The sequence below is a fragment of the Chelonia mydas genome, chromosome 8 (genome assembly GCF_015237465.2).
Source record: "Chelonia mydas isolate rCheMyd1 chromosome 8, rCheMyd1.pri.v2, whole genome shotgun sequence".
Taxonomy (NCBI): Eukaryota; Metazoa; Chordata; order Testudines; family Cheloniidae; genus Chelonia; species Chelonia mydas.
Window position 1 is genome coordinate 70,380,273 of NC_057854.1, and position 6,698 is coordinate 70,386,970.

Here is a 6,698-nt window from a genome sequence, read left to right on the forward strand (position 1 = left end):
ATAAGTCGATGCTTCTAAAGAGATCGGAATATGAAAGACAATAAGATGCAATTTGTTTTTAGGGTTGAGGGGCACAGTTGGACTCTTTCCAGCAAGTGGCCTGCTGCGCTTTGGTGACGTCATTATGCTCCTCTTCTCAATGAACGTTGTCACTCAGTTTATGGAGGCAGTGGTAATTTTTTAAAAAAAAAATTAACACTGTGTCAATATTGTTATTTGTTATTACAGAATTTTATGATAGCCCTTGTTCAAACAGGACAACAAAGGGGGGAAAGGCTTGTTATCGTACCACTGATCTTTGTAGAGGAGAGAGGCTATCAAATTATCTTTAGCCTCGCAATTAATAATTAGACTGCTTTAGCATTTCCTATGACTCTGGCAGGATATTTTGCATGCTATTGATTGGGTGCTCTGTTGTGATAGAGAATACAGGTCTGAAGTACAGCGAATTGTCACTGCGGAAATCATACCTGACAGATAATCAAAAATTATAGAAATTTTCCTACAGAAATATGAAATGACCTCTTATCAAGAGGCAATGAACGTTCTTCTTTGGGTGGCTGGGAGGCGAGCTCTGTTGTTTCTCTATAGGCAGCTCTAAGCTGTCCAGTCTACAGTCAGAACGGCTAATTTAATGACTTGCTTGGTTTGCCAAGCGAATTCTCTGGGAGTGAGTCTGACAAACATTAGTTTTAATAGGGAGAAAGTTTCCAGTTACACTCGGAAAGTCGGAAGAGCTCCTTGGAGCGAGGAAGAATCTCACACTGTTTGTGTGTCATGTCCACATTTTCCTGAGATACCCAGAGAAGAAAGCACCAGTGGGAATTTGCCCAGAGAGCTTTCTTGGCCTATACTAAGAAAACAAGGTTCAAAACTGGCACCTTGACTTTTTCTGGTTCCCTGGCCAGAAGTGAAAGGAGGCCATAAGATTGAAGGCACACATATTATATATATATATCATCTAACGCAATCCACAAAGAGCACCTGCTTCTAAAACATGGGTTCCCTGATTTACAAGCTATAAAAGTCCAAATGGAAACAAATGTAATACGAAAAGTTGACTCTTTAAATATGGGGACAAAGTCTAAAATAACGTGATTGCCATACGTTTCTCTCGGATGTGCAATAGCTTTGCCTAGGTCTTGGAGCATGACCTGCAGAGGGCAATAGTTGGACGCAAATGATAATAAAGGCATTTTAGGCTCGGATCTGTGGCTCTGACCCAAGAATGCTGTGTAGCTAGGCAGTAGTGCTTAATTAATGTATACTGAAACAAAAGATAGGGTAAATTGTTTGATTTGTCTTTAGGCTACATTTTCAAGGCTAATCTAATTCATAACTGTTAGGTTTATTCTAAAGAGATTAACACAAACTTCCAGAAGACACATGCAGTTAACTCCAGAATTACCCTAAACACTAATTGCTTACTGGAACATTTACATTCAGACATTCGGATGATTATTTATTTACATATTTATTTATTATCTGCTGATTATATGGTAAAGGTGGAAATGAACCAGAGCTTCCTGATGATCCAGCGATGACAGGAGAAACGTGTAGACTCTATACAGTGAGGATAAAATCACTAAGTGTCGTATTCAGTGCTAACAAGTCTGGGCACATGTGGCCATTGTCTAAGCTTTCCTTTCAGCACTAAGCATGTGAACAGCAATCATCTTATTTGCATTATTTTTTATTTTTCCCCTCTAAATTCTTCCTCAGAGAAATGCATCCCAAATTGTATTTGCTTTATGTTTAAAATAATTTTAAAACATCTGTTTTTTCCTGTGCAGTGGGAACATTTTTTATTGTTAGTGATGTATTTATTAGAGACAAGAACAGAAAATAACGATGGGGTGTATATTCTTTGCATCTCGCTCTATCTATATATTTTTAAAAAATAGTCTAGAAAGACTAGAAACTGCAAGCAAATCGGAGTTTTGGCAGCAAGAGTGTCTGCAGATCTGAACACATTCACACACACCATCTCTCCGCCCTCCCTCAAAAATCATATTTAACTAAGATTATGTCAAATTTCAAGGATCGGAAATGTCTTGCCCAAAAGCCTTTCCCATAGGAAAAAGTCAAAAGGGTTCCTGGCATTAAAACGACCTTGCGTCAATTCTGATGAAATTAGCATCGCTGCATTTTAGATACTTGCTACGGATGTACTTTGATCACAGTAAGAAGAAGTAATTTTTTTTTATCCCCCCAGTTGAACAGGAGTGTTCTGCCTTTCTAGATGAGAATCCTGAGACAAACATGTTAAAGCCTTTTAGACTTACAGGCTGTATTTTACTTTTCTTTAAGTGCAAGCGATGGGAATTGCTAACCCTGGTCAAGAAAATTTCATTTCCCCCATCCTGCTAAACGGCTCTGGTCGACATATGTTTGTTATCAGAGAGAGGTGCTATGAACACAGAGCCATTTTCTTAGCAGTTTTTTGACTGTATGTTACCATAGTCCCACACGGCATTGGTCCTTTCCCATTGGGAAGTCATGAATAAGAGACTATGAAGCTTGCACGTCAGGTCTTCCTCAATTAATCCACCATTAGCATGTTTGGGATCCACTACTGGATGGTTAACAGCAGCTTTGGTAACTGTATGCTGCCCGTAGCCAATTATGCTCTGCTAAAAATGAACTCTGCAGACCAACCTTCTTGAGCTGTCAGTGTCTCCCGTTTTCCTATTTTAACGTTTGTATGTAGTGGCAGGCGACAGATGGTGTAGATCAGATCGATTTGATTGCATTAGGCGATTTTTTTCCTCTTCTCCCTCCGACTCCTTTTCTGGAAGCCCACATCGTCTGAACGGCGATCGCCGGGGACTCGGAAAGCACCAGCCGCCGCCGATGGGTGAAGGCAACTGGGCACGGCCAGCCAGAGGCGCCGGGCTTCGTTCCCAGGGCACAGGAATCCGGCACCAGGAGAGAAAGCCGCGTTCTGCTGCCCAGAGCCTATTCCCCGCCACATATCAGATGACTCCCTGGTTTTACACACAGTTGGAGTTCTGCTTGAAACCTGGATTTAAAGGGTAAGCGTCTCAATCGAGCTGGATTTGTGGCAGTTACTTGGGTATGTGGCGAGGAGCGAAATCTCAGAGATTTTTAACGGAGGCAGCATATTTAACCAGGAGAAACCTTTCCTTTCTCCCTCTCCCCGCTGCCTGCGGACGCCCTAATTCCCAATAATATTCCGGACAGAGAGACATCGCGTCTCCCTATTGATTGATATCACCCCTCCCTCGAATTTCGCTCTGTTTGGCAAAACCGGGCAGCTCTCTAGCTCGGTTTAAAGCTCTATTCCCGATTGCTTAATTGTTAAATCTCCCCCCCCCCCCCCCCCCCCCCCCCCCCAGCAATCGCAATGATATTTGAAGCGGTGCCTTCAAGGGGCATTGGCTGGAGGGCTCCGACACCTCCCGTTATTACGGCGGGGAAGCGGGGAGGGAGGTTGGAGTAAACATGGCTTTCAGGAATCCAGGAACAAAGGTACTTAATAGCGACGCGAGCTTCGCTAAGGGCATCCACAGTCTGCAGAGGCAAAGGTGTAAATTGATCAGCAAAACGCCAGCGAAGGCAGGGATTTTTATTCCTGGTGTGTCGAGTGGGTATGTGTGTGTGTACTGGCTGGGGGGGGGGAGGTACGGGTAGGGTGGGGGGAGATCCGACAGTTTAAGGAGGTTTGGATTGAATAGGCACCCAGAGGCAGCGGTCTCGTAGGAAATGGTGTTCTCGTAAGTCAGGCTGCCCCGGTGAAGCAGCCACAAGCTTTGCTTAGTGCTCAGAGCTTTCACTTGCGTTGCTGGCGCTGCCGGGCGCCTCCAAGGACTGAACTGTCCACTCGCTCCGGGTGCTGAATGCATTCAACCATTTTGGTAGGTGCTGTATAGCGGGGAGGGGCGGAGGGGGGGGGGACGGGACGCGCAGAGCAAGGCAATCACTGCTTTGGAGTGTTAAACCGGGGGACTGCATGATCAAGTTTAGGAAAGATCGGTATTCGTGCGGAGGGGTGCTAAGGCATCGGAAAGAGAGGGGAGCAATCTGATAAAGGAAACTATAACATTATTCGCATTGTACAGGTCTTCTCTTGTGCAAGAATTATATTCGAAAAAAGTTTGGACGTCTATTTATTGATGCATTCGTGGAGGCGAGGGTCTTTATTCGAGGGTCTTTATTGTGGAGTTGTGTCTTTATTCGAATTTCAAAGAGTATTGGTCCAGCTTTAACTCTATGCAATGTTTTCTTCATGAACTGGTGCATTTGACTTTCTCAAACGGCTTTTGTTCAAGCTGAAGGAAACCCGCTGCATCAGTTATTTTAGCTCGACTGCCGGAACAATCTGTCAGGCAGCCTTAAACGTTACAGTAGAGAAAATGATAATTTATTATTTATTTTCTATCTGCCATTTAAAATGCAACCTCAGAGCCTCCTGTGTTCAAGGTATATTAGAAAGTCCACCGAAATGAGATTAAAATATAGACGAGTGAATGGAAATTGTGTTTTCATGTAGCTACCAAAGCCATGTTCATTTTTATTTATTTATTTATTCATTTATTCATTCATTCATTCAGGAAACGGTCTGTGTAACAATCCACACACAAAAAATACTAGCCTCTTGCATGTGTTTGTAGGAAGCATATGTCAGGAAAGCCAAGAAGTGATGTTAAAGAAGGAATCTGAAATAATTGGAAATATTTTATATTAATTTCAATTGCAATCGGATCAACAAGCTGGTCAGTTACAGAACACACTGGATAGTAAGAGCCATGCATGCTGCATAATTACTCCTGATTGAAGAAGTGTATAGTACCCACACAATTTGCAGAATCTAACTGTATTGCCAGGTTTCAGAGCCCCACTCCTTTTCTAGAAGGACGCTGCTCTTAATATTAACAGCTTGGGTGAAACAAAATCGGGAACTTCCTAATTGAAATGCAAAGTATATTGTGCAATGACGTTTCAGATATCCTTTCTATTTAGTAGGTGAACTACAAACCTTTATTATCACAGTATCCGCAGCAGGGTCATGAAACAAAGCCCCCACCCCCTGGAAAGAGCCATGCTGATAAGAGAACATTAACAGAAGTACTGTCTCTGACCGTCAGAATCTCAGGCACAATTTGGGAATAACCTTTTTGCGACTCTCCTTTGAAAATGTTTGCAGGAATGTAGAGGTGACAATGTGTCACTATGGAGGTGTTCTCGCCAGTTGCACAGTAATGCATGGGAAGTGTATGTTAGAACGGCGACAGTGTTATCACAAGTTAGGATACTACAAAACGATGCCTGACCCATTCAAACGGAACCAGCTTGTCGATTCAATGGGTGCCAGATATTCTCCTCTTTCCAGACACATGGGTGAAAGGAAGTTTAATGATTTCATACTGCGAAGTATTTTTCGCCTTAGATGTTAGCTCATCAGACAGGCCTGAAACGAAGTGCCTAATCGTAGAGAGATCTAATGCTTTATTTAGTTAGCTAGTTTGTTTGTTTGTTGGATGATGCAGTGGGGGAGTGTAAGTCAGGACTTGTAAGATGAATTTCCAAATGCACAGATGAAATTCTCTCAGGCAGCTGCTTCTTTATCTGAGTTCCCTCAAAGCCACCTAAGCAAACAGATTTGTAAAATTTGTTTGCTTAACTGTGCATCTACTTCACAGGGATCTGTTGCTGTAAGTGACATCTATTCCAAGCACCCAGAGAGAACTGATGGAGCACACAGATGGGAATAGGATGCCAGGCAAGCACAGAGGAAGAAATCAGGGAATCAGCAGGTAAATTTAACCTTACTTTTGTTTGTTTGCTTATTTAATTCCTTCTCACCTTGTCTACCAGAGCCTGCTGCTCCACTAAGGCAGCAGTACAGCAGAGGGGATGCAGGCGTGTGTATTAAAAGCTCGCTTCTCCCTTTTGCCTTTCCAGGACTGGAAGTACAGCAACCACTGGATAATGGGACGGGATCACTCGGCAACTCTGTGGATTCTCCTTCTCCTTCCTCTGTAGGGGAAATATAGTTATGGATTTATTGCCCCGGTGCAGCAGTTCCAGCAACATCAGCAGCAGCAGCAACAGCCTCGGCAGATTTCTGACTCTCTTCGGTGACGGGTATTCTTGGGTGGATAATACGGATTACGTTGTTATTGCTTAAGAATACGCGTAGTCGAGGAGAGTACCCGCGGCAGGCAGGCAGGCAGCGGCCGCCCCCAGCCCAGCAGCTGGCTCCTAATCTACTATAGTTGCCAAGGTAGCCCCTTTTTGATCTTTTCCTGCACTTTGCTATGTCTCTATGTCTGTGATTAGGTGATCCCAGGGGTTGCTATGTACGCGGCAGGGGTAGGAGACTCTGGTGATGAGTCTAGTCTTCTGCATCCAAGACTAATCCCGTCCCCCTCCCGCCCCCCCCGCTTCTCTTTCCCCAAAGCGTGTGAGCGTGAGGGGCTGCAGAGCCAAGCCCAGGTCTGGCTGGGACAGTACCGAGCCGGGGGCAGAGGGGGTTGTGACTGTGACCTTTGTCCTCACGTGTCCCCCTTCCCATCAATGCTGTGAACTCCCGACGGCCTTTCTGATTTGGGCGTTTAGCAGAGCGCAAGGCGATGGCTCTGGGACAGGCAGAGCGGAGAGAAAACCTGCCGCGACCTAAACCCCGGGGGGAGAAAAGGGGAGTCCCCTGAGATCGGCTTTGTAATCTGTTGCTT

At 44.4% G+C, this 6,698-nt stretch overlaps 1 long non-coding RNA gene across 1 annotated transcript in view; it reads left to right on the forward strand.

Annotated features, from left to right (window-relative positions):
• Nucleotides 1–2,228: 2,228 nt before the first annotated feature.
• LOC119566980 overlaps nucleotides 2,229–6,698 on the forward strand; it is a 29,131-nt gene continuing 24,661 nt past the window's right edge. The window contains exons 1-3 of the long non-coding RNA XR_006292760.1: nucleotides 2,229–3,035; nucleotides 5,664–5,777; nucleotides 5,926–6,247. This is a non-coding gene — a long non-coding RNA (uncharacterized LOC119566980). The remainder of the gene's footprint in view (nucleotides 3,036–5,663; nucleotides 5,778–5,925; nucleotides 6,248–6,698) is intronic.